Consider the following 22806-nt stretch of genomic DNA (forward strand, 5'->3'; position numbering starts at 1 on the left):
AGGAGCAAGCACTATCACCGCCTCAGCAAGGAGCAGCCTCATTCAAGGTGAGATCTCCATGGGGTGGTCTCAGGTGAATGCTAAAGATTGCATGCACTTTGTTCTTGGAAAACATCCCTACATCCAAGGGACACTTGGGGAGGATACTTACGCCTAAAGTCCAGTAATAATCCATGGACACTGTACCAGTTTTCTACTGCTTTGTAACCAACTTGTTAGAGCTATCTTTGCTTTTTTCTGGGTTTCTGGGTGGTTCTGTTGACTTGGGCTGGGTTCAGCCCATCTCAGCAAGGCTTGTGGGTGGGTCCACTCTCTGCTAACTGGTCAGCTGGGGGCTGGCGGTTCCAGCGTGGCCTCAGCTGGGATGACTTGCCTCCACTCCATGTGTATATTGGACGCCTCTCCAGGGGAATCAGGCATATTCTCTCAAAGAGGAGTGAAAATGTCCCTGTGCTGTGCAAGTCCATGCTGTATCCCCCAACGAAGGCAGACCACATGGCTGAGTGCACAGCGAGGGTGGGCACTCAGAGTGACCCAGCCGTCAGCAGGGACCCGCCCTCTACAGCACCAGGACCAGTCAGCTGCAGGGCTTGGTTGTGTTAGGAGGTGGGAGAGGGGGTGACGACGGAGGAGAAATGGAGAATAGTCACTAACGGCCTCCTCCGCACCCACCAATGGGCTCACTTTTCAATTAGCGTTGGTCCTATATTCAAAGAATAGCACAGTGAAGGAAAGACACAGTGAGCTGGCCCTCGTGCCCATGTGTCATGGTCCAGAGCTGGTTCTCTCTGCCCCAGGCCCAGCCCATCGTGAAATCCCATGACTCAGAGCACAGCTCTCCACACAGACCTGGAACCCATTCCTACCTACCTGACTTAGTGTCTTCAAGTTCATCTTCAAAAGGGGAGGCGGAAAGCATGCACTGGAAACTGAGTCACTCACAGCCTTTACCATCACAGTTATTCTCTGGGAAGACAAGGTAAACGGAAGAGCGGGAGGGATGAGGAGAGAGTGGGGCAGAGAGATCCATTAGCAGTGGCAGGAGTTTGTGGAGCTTATTTACTGATGGTGGGAAAGGGCTTGATGAATATTTAAGCCAACAGCTTAGTGGGATGAAGAAATGCCTCTCCCAGGAAGGAGAGGAAACACACGTATCTGACTGATAACTGATTTCTTTCAGTCCGTGAAAGAAAGAGCTGATTGGTGGGTTTGGGATGGACGCATCCCCTCCCCTCTTCCAGCCTCTCTGGTCACGTCTCCTAGGAGAGGCTTGAGGACAACAAGCTTCAGGGCTTGGGTCCTTAGGCTGGGGACAACAAAGGGGTCATGATGTCTCAGAGCCATGTTTTTCCTTAATAGGGAAAAGCTTGTGCTGGGAGACTGAACAGCCAGGGAAAGGAGACACACAGTTTCTGACATTGGATAAGACGGTGCCAGCTCTATTAACAAATGACACAGGGACCTGAGTGTAGGGATGTCATATATAGGTGTGTATACTGTACCTGAGGGAGCCATTCACCTCACAGACTATGCAAACATTGCTCTCCGATGTTGTGCAGTAGACAAACCGCACAGCTGTGCGTGACTGCCCTGCGGAGGTGGACCTTCGTAACTTATTAAGCTAACGTGAAGGTTCTCTAAGTTCGTTTGGTGTTAGTTCTTAGAAACACTAACAGCTTTCTATCGGTGAGGGCTTCATCCAAACTTGATTGAACATTTGGAATAGCTTTTTTTCCTGAGAATTTGGGCAGGTGTGAGATTGTATATGATTCCCAGGCTCTTTTTAGAGTGTTTCCATCCCATGCTTGCCTTCCCGTCACAATGGAGTGGAAACGACGGCCTGTGTCTTCCCAGCTATATCACTGCTACTGCTGATGTGAATGCTGTATTATAAACTGCTTGCAGCTAGAGTTCAAGGCACTCAGAAGTATGTCTTCCTAGTCTTCACTTGAACTGTTGAAGTCTGCGAGTGAGTGAAGGAAAGGACTGACTCTGATTTGATCAACAGGACAACTGTCCTAGGAAGTCCTTATGTGACTTGCCTAGGGCTTCCTTCAGCAGCACGACTGAGCTTAGAAGCTTCATGCCTGGGAATCCTGTCAGAGCTCTTGGAGTTTGAAACTACTTATACATCATTTAGACAATGATGACTTACAAATATCCATTTGTTGCTTAAAGGAATGATAGAGTAGACACTTGAGACTTGGGAAAAATATGTCCCAAGGTCCTTTGTAAATCTAGAAGTGTTAAAATACTATTAAAGCTATACTTCTCAAACTAGGTGGGGAAGTTTGAAGTCAATGCCCCTAGACATTTTTGTTGGAATCACAAAGAAATTGTGTATCATTTAAGAAAAGAATATTCAACACACCAACGGTATTTTTTATATAAGCCATAGAACACAAAGGTCAACAAAATCGATGGGTGGGAAGAGAGAGAAAATAAGCTGAATGCCTTTCAAAAGACATAATTTAAAAGAAAAAAAAAACAGCTTGAGTAACTGTCTACTGAAACATGTAATTTTTTTTCCATAAGAGACAGTAAATTATAACTGAAAATTTTAAGTGACCCGTTCAGACTCTTGAATATTCCATAAATATAGGATTAAAGTCACAGATGTGAGCTTCTGTTGAGTAAGATATTTTACTCTTTAATTTATAGGAAACTTTGTCCAACTAAGAACAGTCTCCCGCGTATCTCTGCATTCTTTTGATTTTCATAGATGCACTAGCAGCTGAATTTCTTGGGGGTAAGGGCAGTTTTAAGGTAGCAAAAAAAAGCTATTGTTCAGTTGAATTGCAGTATCATTTAGGTATCTTTTTGTTCCACATAGAAAACCCCAATCATACAGGCTGGTGCGATATCAGAATTTACTTAATTTGGCTTAAGTATCTGTAAAGTCCAGGAGGAGAGTTGGCTTGATTCAGATGTCCACACCATCATGAGGGCTGTGGAACTTTGCTTCTGCAATTCTGGTGGTTCTGTCCTTGTTTTGAGACTGGCTTCAAGCAGTTCTTCCATCTACTTCCTTGTTGAGAAAGAGAAGTGAGACAGACAGAGTAATAGTCAATCTTGACATTTCACTCTGGCTCCAGTAGACTGATTATAAAAAGGATCCCAGTTCTCCACTTCTCCCTGAAACCATGCCCCTTGCAATGTGAGCCTATAGTTCCTCCCATCATGAAGTGGAGTCTATATCTCTATTTCTTGAATTTGGGCCAGCTTCCTGATTTGCTTTAGACAACAGAATATGGAATAAGTGACAAGGTTAGTTCTGAGCGTTGAGCCTCATGAGAAACATTTGCACTCTCATTTGGAATTCTGCCTCCACCATAAGAACAAACTAGGGGCAATGAAAGACCACACAGAGTAGAGATAAGCCATCTTCATGGGGACCAACCTCAACCAAACTACAACCAACCACCCACATACATGTGAGAGTCCGGCCAGGAGCAGCAGGGCCGCTCCCTGATCTGCAGCGGACTACAGACACGTAGGTGAGCCCATCTGAGGGCAGAAGAACCACACCGCTGACTTGCAGAATTATAACAAAAGCTCATCACTTAAGTTTTGGGGTGGTTTGTTACATAGCAATAGCTAAATGACATGCAGATCTTCTTTTTAAATCACTTGATCAACCCACAGCCAATCACTATAACTGACTCTAATCCAAGCAAGGCCACCTTGAGCTGTGATGCCAAAAAGTTGGTTTGGGTTTTTCCATAAGATGATACAAAAGCCTGAACGAACTTTTGGGCCAACCCAACAGAAGTGGAAACCAGAAAGAACATCACAGGTTATTAGAAAGGGGATAGAAGGCAGCTGGACAGTGGGGATGGCTGTGCTGTGCTGTGCTTAATCATTCAGTCGCTTCCGACTCTTTGTGACCCCATGGACTGTAGCCCGCCAGGCTCCCCTGTCCATGGGATACTCTAGGCAAGAATACTGGAGTGAGTTGCCATACCCTCCTCCAGGGGATCTTCCCAACACAGGTCCCCAGCATTGCAGGCGGATTCTTTACCAGCTGAGCAATGAAGCCTGGGGATGGCTAGGCAGTGGCAACACCCTGGCTACCACTATAGCTTCAAAAGAGCTCCCAGGTGGGCGAGGATGGAACGGGAGGATGAGGAGCGCCCCTCCCCCTCAGGGGTGGGGGGTGAGTGGCTCTTACCCAAAAGCCAGCCTCACAGTACTTTCAGATATTTCATCTGCCTCCACACAGTTACAAGTTACTAACAGCCCTGAAACATCCAGTTGCTTGAAAACTCTTGAAATGAATATGCCAAATCCACCAATGTCAACATTTTAAGTGCAAATGGTTTCTCACACTCCATATTACAAATATATATATACATTACAAATATATATATTACAAATATATATATTACAAATATATATATATATATATATATATATATATATATATATATATATATATATATGAAGAGGCCAAATTCCACATCTTTTAAGTTCAGAAAGCCTTCAAAGAAGAGAGCTGACTGCACTAAGTAGGGCACATTTCCCCACGAGTATCTGATGCAGACTTTCAAGGCCCATAAGTCACACATCATTTTCTTCAGGAGCTTTGTGCAGCTGAGGCTTCCTCCTACAATACAGATCAGTGCCACGAAACTGCCTTGTAACAACTGTTTTTGCAGTTATATTAAAACACCATCAGATTTGGTTTAAATATGCCTTTCAGATTTTCTGTTCTAGGTGTTTTTTCTTTATGCAAGTGGAAAAAGATAAAAATTATGCTTAATATTTTTTAAAAAGGAAAAGAAAGCATATGCAATATAAGCATGCTAACCCAACAGGTATAAATGTTGCAAAAGAATCACCCAGGACAAAATCAGCAATGGCAGTTGAACTTCAAAGGGCCAAGAGCTACTATTAAGGAAGGAGGATGGTATTTCTTTCCAGTTGGGGGAAGAGATAATCATGGGGTTTCTGTGAGTCCACATCCCATGCACTGCATTTTCTCTCTTGAATCTCCCTTCTGCTTCTGGAAGAAAAAGACCTATTGCATGCATATACTGGGAGAAGTGAGCTGCAGTCCTAAGAAAATGATTTAAAGGCATTTTAAAAATTGTATTTGTAAGCAGTCAGACTTTTATTACTAGACAGCATATCAAAGCTTAGGGGAGGCCTCTGGCAACTGATGAAAGAAGGAATTTTGGTGTGAAAACTGGCCAAATGGACTGGAGTGGATTTAATGTTAAAAACCCTGTGGATATTTAAGGACTCACTCATTAAAACTTATGGAAAATTGGATTAGATTAAACAGCTGTGGAAAACAGGGACATGTGAATAAGAGGCCTTTCATCTTTAAAATGTTCCTATAACTTGACATATTTAAAGCGACCTCAGTAGATTATTGTGGTGCATTAACCATACTGATAGCCTCGATTCATCACAATTGCCTGTATCCATGTCCTTCAGTATCAGCCTCCCTAAACCCTGCGCTTGGACATGTGATGCTCTTTGGCTAACGAAACCAGTAAGCCTGACACATACAGACGCATCAGAAGTGCTCGTGTGTTTTCTCTTTGTCTCTTCGATTCCTATCATTCTTGTGTTTACAAGCCCAGCCTTGCCTGCTGGAGTCAGTCCATGAAGCCCACAAAGTCACCTCAGTTTCATGGGGCTTGAACTCGTGAAAACACTGCATCCAGAAAATCTGGGAGAAGATACAGTCATTAAATCTTTAAAGAATCTTTTGTCTGACCTCGCCTCTGCTGCCAAAACCCGTTTTACTTATCACTTGAGACATAACAAATTGCCCTGAAATGTAGGTAATTAAAAAACAATAAACATTTATTATCCCATGGAGTTGCTGTGGGTCAGAAATCTGGGTCCAGCTTAATGGGACTGGTCTGGCTTGGGGTTTCTAATGGAGTTGAAGCTGAGATGGGTGCAGGCAGCTGAAGACTTGACTGGGCCTGGAGCACCTGCTTTTGAGATGACCAACTTGCAAGACTGTTGTCAGGACACCTCAGTCCTAAGCCACGGGGATCTCTCCCCGGACACCTCAGTCCTGAGCCATGGGGATCTCTCCCCGGACACCTCAGTCCTGAGCCACGGGGATCTCTCCCCGGCATGGCTTGAGGCTCCTCACAACATGGCTGCTGGCCTCCCCAGAGTGAACGGCCCGAAATGGCAGCTCAGAATTGATGGTGTCTTCCATGGCCTGGTTGTCAGAATCCCACACCATTGTTTGTGTGATATTCTACTGGTTTCTCAGATTAGTTCCATTCCATGTGTGTGGAACCTCACAGTGATTTGAATATGAGGACATCTTAGAGGCTAACTTCTGCATATGATTTTATAGATTTGATCTGCAAGCCAGTGCTCAAAGAACCGTATGTGTCCTTCCAGATTAGTCTCTTGTATTACCCAATGTTTGCTCACCTTACCAGCTTGCAGGATCCAGGGAATGCTACTTGAGTGGTTTACCCTGAAATCTGTAGACTCACTGGCTACCAGATGGTGAGATCTCAGTCTGTCCCTTTCCTGTGTCTCTCCGGCAGCCAGCAGAGTTGGCAGATGATAGTCATATTTGTCTCATGTTTAATTCTTTCTAACCCCTGCTTCTGTCAACTGCAGTTGCTTCTCTTACACGACTGGTCCACATGGCCGTTTCTGCATGGAGTTGTCCTCGGCGCCTGTTCTCTCTGATGCTACTGCTGTTGCTACCTGAACTCCCATTCCCAGATGCCTCCAGACGCTCTGATGTTGAAGAGGATTCCAGTGGGTCACCAGCCACTTTCTGAGCTCTGGTGTTCACCTCTCTGGCTGAATGGAAGGAACCTTCTTTTTTGTCATGTGTGCATGTGTATGTATGTGCTTGTGTGCAGATGTGCATGGAGGCTTCCCTGGCGGTCTAACAGTAAAGAATCCTCCTGCCAATGCAGGAGGTTCGATCCTTGGATTGGGAAGATCCCATATGCTGCGGAGCAAATAAGCCCACATGCCATGACTACTGAGCCTGCACTCTGCAACAAGAAAAGCCACCATCGTGAGAAGCCCGCATACTGCAACTCGAAAGTAACCCTCACTTAAGCAACTAGAGAAAGCCCAGGTACAGCACCGAAGACCCAGCACAACCACAAATAAATAAATAAATAAGTAATTTAACAAAAGAGGCATGTGAAACGCATTTCCCTGTTTTAATTGGTCTACATTTCCCTCTTACTATGATGCAGAGGAAGGTGGAAGAGGAAATTTTGAGATGTCTGCTTAAAGATTCAAATGAAGTTGAATATAGTGGAGCTATACATATGACCTGGAACTCAGGTCTCGGCTGGAGATATGAATTTAGAACCCAGTATATACATCCTGCCCCCAAATAGTGGAGCTAGCTCTTGAGCTTTGCCATGTGCCTGCCGTTTACACATTTTATCCTGTTCATAGACTCTGTGGGCCAGTACTGGAGGAGGCACAGTGAACACAGGTTCTCTCTGCCCCTGATATCTGGGACCTCAGCTGGAAGTGATGAAATGGCTGGGGCCAGAACAGCAGGGCTGCAGCATCCACTTCCAAGCTGGCTTCCCTCTTGCATCTCATGCCTGGGCGGAAGGGCAGACTCAGCTGGCAATGTCGACCAGAACGCCAACATGTAGACTCTCCAGCATGGTGGTCTCAGGATATTTCCAATGTGACCATGCAAGGCTCTAGGAGTAAGCATTTCCATTGAACGAGGTCGTGTCCTTTGTTGACATAGCCTTTGAAGTCACACAGCATCACTTCTGTCGGACTCCAAGGACCACTGGAGTTCAAGCAAGTAGCCATTGACCCTATCTCACACTAAATGGAGTAACAGAGAATTTAGGGTTATGCTTAAAACTGCCACATCTTACTCATCATCTGTCTCCTGGGTGGAAAGAAAGCTCTGTGATCCAGGGATTTTTGTTCCCTTTTTTAAACTACTGTATCCCCAGTACCTAGAAATAGGAATATTTGTTAAATGAAGGAATATGGATATAAAACCATGGAAACAGATGAGATCACTTAGGAAGAAAGTACCAGAAAGTACTAGAGGGTTACAGAGCTCAACACTGAGCCCCTGGGGACATGCTAACATCTGGGGTCTGACAGAGGAAGAGGAAGAGACAGAGCTCTTTCCTATGGATTCCCTTAAGCCCTGAAAATCAGTCAAGGGGACATGTCTTTCTAGAACATTTGCTTCAGTCTCTGGATCACGTAGTATCTGGTTTTCTGGAATTCTCTGTCCTCGTGGCCTCTAGCTCACCTCTTCATGAGGACAGGGCAAGCGAGGACTTGTCCACCTCTAGGCCCCAGGGTTGGCCATAGGGTAACTGGGGTTGGACTGGGATGGACGGAGTTGAATGTATGGGCTAAGGAGACCATGCATGAGCAAGGAGGCCCCTGTTTTGTGCTGCTAGATAAAGACAGGGTTCCTGGAGAAAGGATGTGGGCTATGGCCAGGAGCCTAGGAGCCAGGGACCACCTTGCCTCAACCACCACGTTCCCTGGGGCAGGCCTCCCAGGGACCAAGCATTCAAAATTTGAGCCTGGCCTTACAGGATGCTACAAAGTCATACTTGTCAAGGTAGAATACTAGAATATATTTTATTTAGCGATTTGTTAGCTGGACTTACAACTTTTCATATTTAAACACATAATACTCAGGTTGCCACTTGTACAACTGTCCTGGGCTGTATAACTCTTCAGGTTGGGCTTGGTTCAATGGAGGGTCTGGAGTAGAAGGGTTGGTTGTGCTACTTCCAGAAGACAGAATATCTCAGACTCAACTCCAGTTCAGACAAACACTCACAGCACTTGCAATTAAAATTTGCTAAAATTAGATTAGGTTGCCAACAGGGAACTGTAAGAATGCCCTAATGAAATCACGACCTAAACGTCCAGGCTTCTCCCAGATATGATTAACAAAGATCAGGAATGTAGAACGCTTTTCCCATTTAATTAAGAATTTTATGAAGTAGGAGTCCTCATTTAAGCAACTAAGTATACATGTCAATCCTTGCATTTAAGTGCGTGTACATTTTGTTTTAAAATCCCCAAATCCAGCATTTATGAAAACCTTAGGCTGCATTATATGATACAAGAGGTGGGCTGATCAGGGACCCCTTTGCCCACGTGTGTCTGAATAAGCCAGGTTTACTTTCAAACATGCTTTCAGCTGTAACTGACTGAATGGGTCCTGTCAGCCTAGCTAATTAAATTTAGGAGGCAAATGGTCTCTGCCTAGGAACTACTGTGCCATGCATGACCTCTATGATCCGATTCCTACCACAATTTAATATTTTATTATGGAAATTTTCAAGTATACACAAACACAGATTGTACAGTGAAATTCATGTATGTATCTCTCACCCAGTTCAACAATTATCAACATTCTTTTCAATTTTTAGTTTGGTAGTAATTCTACACTTCCATAATTCTCAAACTGAATCCTCTTCCTGATTGAAGGCAATAAGTTTTTTCTCATTTTGGAACTGCTTTTCCATTCAGTTCAGTTTAGTCGCTCAGTTGTGTCTTGACTCTTTGTGACCCCATGGACTGCAGCACATCAAGCCTCCCTGTCCATCACCAACTCCTGGAGTTTATTCAAACTCAAGTCCGATGAGTCAGTGATGCCATCCAACCATCTCATCCTCTGTCGTCCTCTTCTCCTCCCACCTTCAATCTTTCCCAGCATCAGGGTCTTTTCCAATGAGTCAGTTCTTCACATCAGGTGGCCAAAGTACTGGAGTTTCAGCTTCAGCACCAGTCCTTCAAATGAATATTCAGAACTGATTTTCTTTAGGATGGACTGGTTGGATCCTCTTGCTGCCCAAGGATTTCTCAAGAATCTTCTCCAACACCACAGTTCAGAAGCATCAATTCTTCAGTGCTCAGCTTTCTTTTTAGTCCAACTCTCATATCCATACATGACTACTGGAAAAACCACACCTTTGACTAGATGGACCTTTGTTAGCAAAGTAATGTCTCTACTTTTTAATATGCTGTTGAGGTTGGTCATAACTTTTCTTCCAAGGAGCAAGAGTATTTTAATTTCATGGCTGCAGTCACAATCTGCAGTAATTTAGAAGCCCCCAAAATAAAGTCTGTCACTGTTTCCACTGTTTCCCCATTTTTTGCCATGAAGTGATGGGACCAGATGCCATGATTGATTTTCGTTTCCTGAATGTTGAGCTTTAAGCCAACGTTTTCATTCTCCTCTTTCACTTTCACCAAGAGGCTCTTAAGTTCTTCTTCACTTTCTGCCATAAGGGTGGTGTTATCTGCATATCTGCTGCTGCAGCTGCTAAATCGCTTCAGTCACGTCCGACTCTGTGCGACCCCATAGATGGCAGCCCACCAGGCTTCCCCATCCCTGGGATTCTCCAGGCAAGAACACTGGAGTGGGTTGCCATTTCCTTCTCCAATGCATGAAAGCGAAAAGTGAAAGTGAAGTCGCTCAGTCATGTCCGACTCTTCCCGACCCCATGGACTGCAGCCTACCAGACTCCGCAATCCCTGGGATTTTCCAGGCAAGAGTACTGGAGTGGGTTGCCATTGCCTTCTCAGCTGCATATCTGAGGTTATTGATATTTCTCCCAGCATTCATGATTCCAGCTTGTGCTTCATCCAGCCCAGCGTTTCTCATGATGTACTCTGCATATAAGTTAAATGAGCAGGGTGACAATATACAGCCTTGACATACTCCTTTTCCTATTTGGAACCAGCCTGTTGTTCCATGTCCAGTTCTAACTGTTGCTTCCTGACCTGCATACAGGTTTCTCAAGAGGCAGGTCAGATGGTCTGGTATTCCCATCTCTTTCAGAATTTTCTACAGTTTGTTGTGATCCACACAGTCAAAGGCTTTGGCATAGTCAATAAAGCCGATGTTTTTACTTTACTTCTTTATTTTTCTTTATCTTATCACGTGTGTGATTCATCCTTCTTTGTAGCCCCAGAATGATGGGGCCTGGGACCAGGGCAGAAATGAATGCCTTCATTCCAGTTAGGGGTTTTCACAGAATTCTTGTTTGGCTACTAGTCTCTCCTGATTATTGTGCAAATGTTCCCATTGTTAACCAGAAAGGAAAAATGCTTCCAGGAAGAAATTGGAACGATGACATCAATTTAACACTGCCTTTGGGGGTTAGCACAAAATGACAGGACAGCAGGAAGCAGTAGAAAGAGCTCCCCCTGACAAGAGAATCTACGTGATTCTGAGAGTGGCTCCCAATCAGGCGTGGCACTGACAAGGCCCTGATAATGACCTGTGAAAGACCGCTTTCTGGTTGCACTTGGTAATTTGTTTCTCTAACCAGGGCGTCTTAGCAGGAGTTTAAGAAGACGGCACAGCTCCTTGTAAATGGCAGGCACGTGGCAAAGCCTGAGAACTAGCTCCTTTTATTTTTTTAGGCTGCAAGAAGCCACGTGTGCTGCCTCTCCTTGTCCACTGGCTGGTTGGAGATCAGGGGTCTGGCCGCAGTCGCCCAGGTTCCCACTTGCCCTCATCATGGGACGGGGGGCCTGTGGCCTCTTCAGGGGGGTCTCTGCCCCTCTCTCTCCCCCAACTGTTGTGAAGTGCTCTTGTGTTGTGAGAGGCTAGGGCGGTTCTCACCCCACCACCTTTCCTGATGAATGTGGGCATGGGGTGGGGCGGGAATGGGATGGATTGCCTGAGGTCAAGGGTGAAAGCTGGAAGGCGGGGAGCAAGGGGGTACTGCCATTGAGGAAAGACATAGAAAAGAGAGGGACATGCACAAGCCAGAAGGGTCTCAGACTTTCCAGATGAGGCTGACTTCAGGAAACTCGACACCATCAGAGGCTCCAGGTATTCTGGGGCTACCCCGAGCCAGACTGGGTTCTTTCTTTCTTTTTAAATTTATTCTTATTGGAGTGTAGCTGCTTGACAGTGTTGTCTCCGTGTCCTCTGCAGAACAAAGTGAATCCGCTCTACGTCTACGTATGTCTCCTCTTTTCTGGATCTCTTTTCCATTTAGGTCACTACAGAGCACCGAGCAGAGTTCCCCGTGCCTTACAGTAGGTTCTCATTAGCTATCTATTTTATGCATACTTTGTACAGACTTGGTTCTTTCTGGTGCAGGACACATCCTTTCAGCGCCTCCAGGGCCCGAGGGCAATGCTTGACAAAGATGAGTCAAGGCAGGCCGGTTTCTTGTCTCCCTCTCATCCTCAGATGGCTGCTGGGTCCGCCCTGCACTCTGGGCTCTATTTGGAGGCCCCGAAGCTGAAGAGCCTCTGAGCAAAAGCCCTGGGGAGGCCATTCACAGAACTCTAATGGACGGCTTGGCAAGCCTCAAAGGCTCCTTGGGGAGCATGGGAGGCGGGCCAGGGAGGGTCCCAGAGCTTCCTGGCTTGTCAAGATTCAGTAGCACTGCTTCCCTTCCTCCTCCTTCCAAAGACTTGGCCTCTAGAGGAAGCTCTACAGCAGTCTCTCCCTCCCTCCCTCCCATTCCTTTCCTGACTAATCTTGCTGCACCTTCCTGTTTCTAGTCACTTTCCTGCTCATTTCTGAAGCCATCAGGAGTTGGAGGCCAAGGTCACGTGTAGATGGAAGATCTGGTTTTCTCCATCTGATAACTGTCTGCCTGGAAAGGAGGGAGTTTCTCTGCCATTACAGGGAAGAGCTCCATTCATTTCCTTCCTGACTTCGGAACTTGGTCTGAATAAACACTGAAGAACGGCAATAAAACCCACCACAGACACCCGAAATCCACCCCAAATTAAGAGTTCTCTGCATATTTGGTCAGTCTGGACACGGGAATCTTACCAGAAATGGCTGCAGTCAACTCTTTGCTTTCTCAGGAGCTGTCTGTAGAGGGAAGCACGTTGCTCCTGAGTGTGAGGAGGGGAGGAAAGGGGGATGGGAACCTTTCACCTTGCGTTGCTGGGCAGAAGTTTGCCCAGGAGATGCTCATGTTCAGCCCAGGCTTCTGATTGGTGGATGGCAGCCAATCTCTGGGAAGCCCCCAGGGCCTGAGGCACCCTTTCACATTGGATGCTCCCTCCAAACCAAACTGGACCTACAGTCATGGGGCTTTTCCTAAGGGGAAGACTGATTTTTCTAGGGCATGAATTGCTTCTTTCTGAATTTTTGATAAACTCATGTGGCAAATAAATCTGACATTCGGGGAAGGCATGCAATTCTCCCCCAGATTTATAGCAACTCTTTTAGCAACTGAGGCTCTGGCTGGTAACTAACAGTAATCAAGCATAATTCCTCAGTGGGGAACACAGGATCTAGGATACTCCACCAGTGAAAACTTTCTGTACTGCGGGAGAGGAACAGAGAGAGAGCAGGAATGCTGGTGAGGGAGGGCTTCCTCAGAGAGGAAAGGAATGGAAGCAGAATCAAGGGCATTGCCTTATTTCCCAAAAGACCAGAGAGGAAAGAGCGGACTGACAAATACACGTGTGAGGTGACAAAGCAGTGTTACAAAGGCCACACCGAGCACTTGTTCACTAAGGCCACAAGACAGAGCAGATTAAGCAGGTTCTCGCCACACAGGCCTTAGGAAAGCAGGTGATACAGCCAGCCCGTCAGCTGTTGGGCTCTTCCTAAACCTTTCCACCTGCTGATTCTCCTGGGTGGTCCCTGGTCAGGAACTCTCTAGGAGACATGGAAGTGAGCAGCTCCCAGGAGAGAAGTTACATGACGTTTCCTGCTCACCTGAGACCCCATGCTTCCTCTCTGCTCCTGCCACCCCCCACTATTTAAATCCCCCCAGGCCTGGCTGAGCTGTGATATCCCAGTCCAATCCCTCTTCCCTTCCTGACCCTCTGAGGGCCAACACTGCCTGTCTTCATTCCTGGGCAAAGCTCTTGGACCAGCACAGTTTTCCTGGGGTGTTGCTGTTAATGATGATGAAGACATTCGAAAGGGGATTTCCTTGGCGGTCCAGTGGTTAATTTCACCTTCCACTGCAGTGGGTGCAAGATCGAGCTAAGATCCCACATTCCTTGTAGCCAAAAAACCAAAACATAAAACAGAAGTAATACTGTAACCTTCAATAATGATCTTAAACATGGTCCAGCCACACCCATATTTTTAAAAAAAACCTTAAAAAAAAAAAAAAAAAAAAAACCAACCACACAGAAGGGAAAGGCTCCTTCCCACCCACCTCCACAGCTCTTTCTTGTTTTCCCAAGGCCTGGCTTTTGAGTACAACTGCACAGCAATGCCAAGGGCAGGTATACAAGAGCAGAAGGGATGCTGTAAGTGACAAGACAAATCTGACACTGAGGTGTCTGCTAGCTCCAGGTGAAGACTCCAGGGTGAGGAGCTGGAGCTAGCGGGCAAGAAGTGGTCTGGGGAGAAGACACAGTTGTGCCTGGGGGACTGGGCACCTCTTGGTAGAACAACCAACTAGTTACCTGGGGAGGAGACCTGCTAAGGGAATGTTTTGGCAGTTTAAGGGCACGAAAGGGATTCCTTCTCCTCTCCCCTATGAAATAATCATGTTCACTAGTGCCTTTTGCTCAAGTGGAGTCTCTGTGGACAACTTCAGCAGGAACTGAGTCTGGGGCCAAGTTAGAAGCAGCACTGTATGCTCGTGTGGGCCCCTCCCACATTCCAGGCACATGTGCTCACTGCCTGATGGCATAAATGGTCCAATTAAATGAAACTGGGTCATTTGTAGAGACACGGATGGACACAGAGTGTCCTGTCCTACAGAGTGAAGTAAGTTAGAAAAACAAACATCCTACACTAATGCATATATGTGGGATCTAGAAAAATTATATAGAAGACCTTACTGACAAAGCAGAAATACAGACACGGATGATAAACGTATGGACACCGAGGGGGAAAGGCGGGGGGTGCAATTGGGGTTGACACACACATACACTATCGATGCTATGCCGTGCCGTGCCCAACTGTGTCTGACTCTTTGCAACCCCACGGACTGTAGCCTGCCAGGCTCCCCGGTCCATGAGATTTCCCAGGTGAGAATACTGGAGTGGGTTGCCATTTCCTCCTCCAGGGAATCTTCCCCATAGGCATCAAACTCTTGTCTCCTGCACTGGCAGGCAGATTCTTTACTGCCGCACCACCTGGGAATCCAAAGCAACTACACTCCAGTAAAACTTAATTTTAAAAATTTACTAAAAAAATTTTTAAAAGGAAATGTGAACATAAATAAATGGTCTGATTAGCCACCCCTACTTACTCACAGCCTCCGCCACGTGCCTTTGCTGCACTTCTCAGTAAAGAGATGGAGCCTAAATCCCCCTACCCCCCGTATCGGGGGGTCTTCTGACCTATTCTGGCTGCTGCTGCTGCTAAGTCGCTTCAGTCGTGTCCGACTCTGTGCGATCCCATAGACAAATGATGATATGCAAATTCTGAACCCAAGCCTCGAGAGGCCCCCCGTTTCCTCCTGCATCAGCAGGTGACTTTCCTGGCCTCGGTCATCACCATGGGACCAAACCCAGGCTAGCTTGCTGGAGGACAGACAGAGCAAAGCCGCCCAGCCAAAGGCGGCCAGCCCTCACACGTGAGACCGTCAGTGTGCAGAGCTGCCCAGACTGCCCGCATAGCTCCAAAACTTGGGAGCACAGATGGATTTCTGTGGTATTGTAAGTATGCCATTCTAGGGGGTCGGGTCAGAGGTACGAAGAAATGAACAGAGAGCAACAGCTACAGGACAGGCTGGACAGGAGTTTCCCCTAGGACCAGGGAGTGGATCTCCTGATCCACTGGGCCTGGAGTGGAGATCAGCCTGAGCCTGGAGGCTGGGAGAGGATATGTCAGCCCGAGTGGCCAGCATACTCCTGAAGGAGGTGGAATGTTCCAGAGAAAGGGCTGAGAACTGGAATCCCAAACGAGGGCAGGCACTGACACCAGTTAATGGTGATCTGAACTTAAACAAGTGGCATGGTCCGTGAGCCAGACATTGATGAAAGAGCTGGGTCTCTAAAGTTTGGGGCACAGGTTAGAGGGCTGGGGTACAGGGAGATTGACACGAGTGAGCCCAACGGGCAGAGGTCAGGGTCAAGAGGTCAGGGAATCAGAGACTGGGCCTTCTGAAAGCCCGCATTTATTTCATCCACTAACGCCACCAACAGTGGTTTGGTTGCATTTGGGGTTCACTGCAGCGCCCACGGTTTCAGAACATAAGCATCAGACCAATTTCAGGGTGTGTGTGATGCCGGAGTCCCCAGCAGGGAACAGAGTGCAGAAGCTAGACGTGCACGTGTGTAAAAGTTTTAGCACAACTTATCTACACCAGGGGTTCTCAACCTTTCATGGGCATCAGAGTCACTCATTCATGCTGTCAGCTTTGCAAAGAAGTGACTGGCCCCTAAAAGAGAATCTCTGGGGGTGAGGCTCCTGAAGTAATATTTTGTAAAACAGAGAATACAGAAGAAAGGGATCAGAAATGAACTTCTGGGAAACCAGGGCCCAGCACTGATCCTGCAGATGGGTGTATAGTGGTGGGGGGGCGGTGGAGTGCCACCCTCGGGGGACACGACTCAGCTGCCAGGGCTCCTGACACACCTGTGTTTACCCGAGTGAAAACAATCAGCCATTGAAACAGTCCCTGTAATAGTCACATCACTCATAATAAAGGTCAAACCTGCTCTCAACACACAGCAAATAATGTCAAAGCTAAAACCCATTTTAATTCCCAAATATTTGGAGAAGGGGTTATGTCCAAAATTGTCTAAGACTCTTAGCCAAGAAAAGAGCTTACTTTGACTCTAGCAGAACTAGGAAAGGAGGCTATTCTTTTACCTGCAAAACAGACTCCTCCTGGAAAATGTGTTCAAAAGGTCTTTCAAAAACTCACCAAGTACTCTCACACCCAGCTTTTCCAGGGTACTTTTCTGAAGAATCCTAGATAATTTCCTAGCACAGAAGCCACTGATACACTAGAATCCATCTATCTCATTTGCCTCTCATTACCATCACAGAATTTAAATAATTATTAAAAATTCAGTTACAATATGAGAATTTCACAACAACACAGCTCCTTGTAACTTTATATACTCCTAGTCACTGGATATTTTAAAGGATAGCAACAAAATGACTTTAATTTTCAGCACTGACGACTTGTTAAAAGTGTGTGCAAACTGGTTTTCATACAAGCGTACATAAGAGGAAAATGCATGGGTTTCATTTGTGGCCTTTTATATTTGGTTTCACATAATACTATAATGATGCTTCCTGCTTGCCAGGTACTGTCATAAGCTCTTTAGAAATATTAATTTATTTAATCATCAACATAACTTTGTGAGGAAGCAGTTATTACTGCCTTAAGAGAACTGAGGCTCAGAGAGGTTAAGTAACTTGCCTGAAGCCACATGCAATTAGAGCTTCAAATCCAGGTAGTCTTCCTGCAGCCTGTTATGAACCAGCACTCTAAGTGGACTCTCTTGTATTTCTACTTCCTAAAAAGTCCTGAGTGTTCACTGGAAGGACTAATGTTGAAGCTGAAACTCCAATACTTTGGCCACCTGATGTGAAGAGCTGACTCATTGGAAAAGACCCTGATGCTGGGAAAGACTGAAGGCAGGAGAAGGGGACGACAGAGGATGAGATGGTTGGATGGCATCACCAACTCGATGGAAATGAATGTGAGTAAATTCCAGGAGTTGGTGATGGACAGGGAGGCCTGGTGTGCTGCAGTCCATGGGGTTGCAAAGAGTTAGACATGACTGAGCGACTGAACTGAACTGAAAAGAATCTTAGAATCAAGGATGGGTACCTATAAACCATCTATAGAGGATGGTAGAATAAAAGCTGTTTTCTTTCCCTCTCCATAAAGGTAAATATAAGACAAGAGGCTTCACTCCAGTCTCACAAGCCCGCTTCTGCCTGGATGTTGCAGCCACAGACCCCGACTGTCTCTCCTCTGTTCCTCTGGAATCCTCATCCTCCTCTCCATTCCCCAGCCTTCTTTGATCTTTGCATGCATTACTCATAGGTCCACCCTCTCCTCCTGCCTCTAATCTGATCCAGGCTGGCCTTCCTAAAGTTCAGAAAAATGGTTTTAAAACAAGAAACTGCTGCCTTATCTATCTCAAATATCTTCAGTGTCACTGCTTTATTCTGCAGATGAAAGCCAGTAATTCAGCCAAACGTATAAGTGCTCCCCGTGCCTGCCCAGTTCATTATCCTGTACCACAGCTGGCACACAGGAGGCGCTCTTGTTCTCTCATAGGTGCCCTTTACGTGAGCTGTATTAAGCTGTTTCCAATACTACCCCTCTGCTCTCTCTTCTGGATTTCCCTTCATCCCTATCTGTGTGTGTGTGTGCTAAGTCACTTCAGTTGTGTCCCACTCTGTGACCTTATGGATGGTAGCCCACCAGACTCTTCTGTCCATGGAATTCTCCAGGCAAGAATATTGGGTTGCCATTTCCTCCTCCAGGGAAATCTTCCCAACCCAGGATCAAACCCGCGTCTCATGTCTCTTGCATTAACAGGGTTCTTTACCATCAGCACCACATGGAAAGCCCCAATCCTTATTCCTTCCCTTCTAATTTGTGTCATGAGTCTTCACTAGATGATTCTAACACATCCTTCAAAGTCCAGCTCAGCATCGCTTTTTCTTCTACCAGAGGTAGGTGGGAGCTACTCAAAGTGTGATCTGCAGACAAGGCTGTCAGTCAGCATCGTGTGCATGCTCCCAGGAGAGGCAGTTTCCGAGGCTCCACTCAATAGCCACCGTATCAGCACTTCTGCGGGTGGAGGCAGCCGTGCACAATGCTTGGCGCTAACAGGAGGGCAGCACTGCACTGAACCAGAAGCCGCTGAAAGCACTTGTTTCCTAGCACCTTATGCCTGGGATGAAGCCAAGGATCCATGAATGGTCAATGAATGAATGAACGTTGAGTTAACCCCCCGAATGATTCATTAAACCTATCTTTCCTGGGAAGCTGCTGCTGCTGCTGCTGCTAAGTCACTTCAGTCGTGTCCGACTCTTTGCGACCCCATAGATGGCAGCCCACCAGGCTCCCCCGTCCCTGGGATTCTCCAGGCAAGAACATTGGAGTGGGTTGCCATTTCCTTCTCCAGTGCATGAAAGTGAAAAGTGAAAGTGAAGTCGCTCAGTTGAGTCTGACTCTTTGCGACCCCGTGAACTGCAGCCTACCAGGCTCCTCTGTCCATGGGATTTTCCAGGCAAGAGTACTGGAGTGGGGTGCCATTGCCTTCTCCGTCCTGGGAAGCTACAATACTAAAATTCCTTAGTCCACTAATGCCTCCAAATATTCTCAGAATTGAAATTTTTCTTGAGTTTTGAACTGGATAAGGCTCAGGTGTTCTGAGTGTTTCTGCACTACTGGACAAGGTGCAGAAAAAAAATTTAAGTTTGGAGCTGGTTAAGGGAAGCACAAAAGTGAAAATTCTCTAAGATGTAAAGAATCTCAGAAGTGTGATTTTATGGATTCTACTATATAGCAGAAAGTGGTACTCTCCATTTCAAGCTTTGAAAGATTATTTGAAGCTTCCTTAAATAGTTATTATCTTCCTTTTGATTACCTTTTGAACATAATAGCTTAGGAAGGAAAATGCAAATTGTACAGACACAGTGAAGACTGCTACATATCAAAATATTATTTTGTACTTTTCTAGTTTCTTGCAAAACAGTCTTTATGCTCTATACTGGTCATGAAGACTTACTGCAACACTTCTTATTAAAATGAACAAGGCCTTCAATGAGGTAACGCCTCAAATCAGTCAGAATGGCCAATATGCTGGAGAGGGTGTGAAGAAAAGAGAACCCCGCTACACTGCTGGGGGCAACGTAAATTGGTACAGCCACTATGGAAAACAGTGTGGAATTTTCCATAAAAAACTAGTGTTGCCATATGATTTAGCAATTTCACCCTTGAGCAAGTATCTGGAGAAAACTGTAATACTAAAATATAAAAGAAAGATAATTCAAAAATATACTATATTCATAGCAGCAGTATTTGCAATAGCAAAGACAAGGAAGCAACCTAACTGTCCATCAACAGATGAGTGGATAGAGATGTGGTGTACACACAGTGAAATACTACTCAGCCATAAAAAAGAATGAAATAATGCCACTGGAAGCAACACAGATGGACCTAGAGATTATCATACTAAATCAAGTCTGAAGGAGAATACCATGTGATAAGGCTTACATGTGGAATCTAAAACACAACATAAGTGAACTTCTCTCTGAAACAGAAATAGACTCACAGATAGAGCACAGACTTGTGGTTGCCAAGAGGAAGGGGGTGGGGGTAGGATGGATTGGGAGCTTGAGATGATCAGATGCAAACTGCTATAAAGAACGAATAAATAACAAGGTCCTGCTGTATAGCACAGGGAATTGTATTCCCCAACACTCTATAGTAAGCCATAATGGAAAAAGAATGTATGTGTTCAGCTCAGTTGCTCAGTTGTGTCCAACTCTTTGTGACCCCATGGACTGCAGCACGCCAGGCCCCCCTGTCCACCACCAACTCCCAGAGTTTAATCAAACTCATGTCCATTGAGTTGGTGATGCCATCCAACTGTCTCATACTCTGTCATCCCCTTCTCCTCCTGCCCTCAACATTTCCCAACATCAGCGAACAGTAGCATCTGCTGGTACAACTGCTGTCCAATGGACATTTAAGTAAACAGGCAAATAGAAAACTACCATTATAAGGACATTTAAGATCTGCATAAATATCTGCATAAATTATCAGGGTCTTTTCATATGAGTCAGCTCGTCACATCAGGTGGCCAAAGTATTGGAGTTTCAGCTTCAGCATCAGTCCTTCCAATGAATATTCAGGACTGATTTCCTTTAGGATGGATTGGTTGGATCTCCTTTCTGTCCAAGGGACTCTCAAGTCTTCTCCAACACCACAGTTCAAAAGCATCAATTCTTCAGTGCTCAGCTAGCTTTATAGTCCAACTGTCACATCCATACATGACTACTGGAAAAACCATCACTTTGACTAGACAGACCTTTACTGGCAAAGTAATGTCTTTGCTTTTTAATATGCTGTCTAGGTTGGTTCTAACTTTTCTTCCAAGGAGTGTCTTTTAATTTCATGGCTGCAGTCACCATCTGCAGTGATTTTGGAGCCCCCCAAAATAAAGTCTGCCACTGTTTCTATTGTTTCCCCAACTATTTGCCATGAAGTGATGGGACCAGATGCCATGATCTTAAGTCTTCTGAATGTTGAGCTTTAAGCCAACTTTTCACTCTCTTCTTTCACTTTCATCAAGAGGCTTTTTAGTTCCTCTTCACTTTCTGCCGTAAGGGTGGTGTCATCTGCATATGTGAGGTGATTGATATTTCTCCTGGCAATCTTGATTCCAGCTTGTGCTTCATCCAGTCCAGCATTTCTCATGATGTACTCTGCATATAAGTTAAGTAAGCAGGGTGACAATATACAGCCTTGATGTACCCCTTTCCCGATTTGGAACCAGTCTATTGTTCCATGTCCAGTTCTAAATGTTGCTTCCTGACTTGCATACAGATTTCTCAGGAGGCAGGTCAGGTGGTCTGGTATTCCCATCTCTTTAAGTACTTTCCACTTTGTTGTGAACCACACAGTCAAAGGCTTTGGCATAGTCAATAAAGGAGAAGTAGATGTTTTTCTGGAATTCTGCTGCTTTATTGATGATTCAGTGGATGTTGGCAATTTGATCTCTGGTTCCTCTGCCTTTTCTAAATCCAGCTTGAACATCTGGAAATTCACGGTTCACATACTGTTGAAGCCTGGCTTGGAGAATTTTGAGCAATACTTTGCTAGCATGTGAGATGAGTGCAATCATGCAGTAGTTTGAGCATTCTTTGGCATTTGTATATTTACATATATAGGCGATGGCACCCCACTCCAGTACTCTTGCCTGGAAAATCCCATGGACGGAGGAGCCTGGTGGGCTGCCGTCTATGGGGTCGCACAGAGTCGGACAGGACTTAAGTGACTTAGCAGCAGCAGCAGCATATGTGTATATATATACACACACATATGTGTGTGTGACTGTAGCTGTACAGCAAAAGCTAATAACACTGTAGATCAACTATACTTCAATAAGTTAAAAAGTACAAAATTAAATTAACAAGCCCACTAGTATGACTTTAAAAAATTTTCCAGGTATAGTTTCATTCTTCTAAAAATAAACTGATGTGAAAGAGATGGTCTACTGAATACAAACTGTTCATCAAAGTCATAAAAACAAAAAAAATACACCTCCATTTTGAAACAATTTCTGTACTGCTGCTGCATGAAGTGAAAAAATCATCCCTGCCATCTGAAGCACAGCCCCTCGTCTTACAACTCAGCTTGGTTACTACTGGTGTTAGTGGGAACAAACCAACGATTCAGGGGTAGCAGTTTAACAGGAAACGTTAACTATATCCTATACACAAAGTATGGATTTGACAAAGTAAATGGTGGGTTTTCTGTTTAACTATCTCTCTTGATATTTGGCTTTTCAGATGGCCAAGTATAAAACAGTAGCATCTGCTGGTACAACTGCTGTCCAATGGACATTTAAGTAAACAGGCAAATAGAAAACTACCATTATAAGGACATTTAAGATCTGCATAAATAGGAATGGTACCTTCCCCACCGCTCCCACTCAAAAAGGCCGAGATGAAACAACAGAGGGGGTGCCTACGTTAGGCAAACGCACCCAGACTCTTCAGTGACTCACCTACAGATGCTACCGTCATATACTGCGTGGTGTGTGTGTGTGACCAAGGCAACCATTGTCTTCCTCACAAATAATTTCTTTACACTTACCGAACTGTATCTTGGTTGAGAGACTTTTCTCACCAGCCCTTAGGGTAGTTATAGAAATAAACAAAGTGATTCTATTGTGGAA

This window comes from Bos indicus x Bos taurus, chromosome 13 (genome assembly GCF_003369695.1).
Source record: "Bos indicus x Bos taurus breed Angus x Brahman F1 hybrid chromosome 13, Bos_hybrid_MaternalHap_v2.0, whole genome shotgun sequence".
Classification (NCBI taxonomy): domain Eukaryota; kingdom Metazoa; phylum Chordata; class Mammalia; order Artiodactyla; family Bovidae; genus Bos; species Bos indicus x Bos taurus.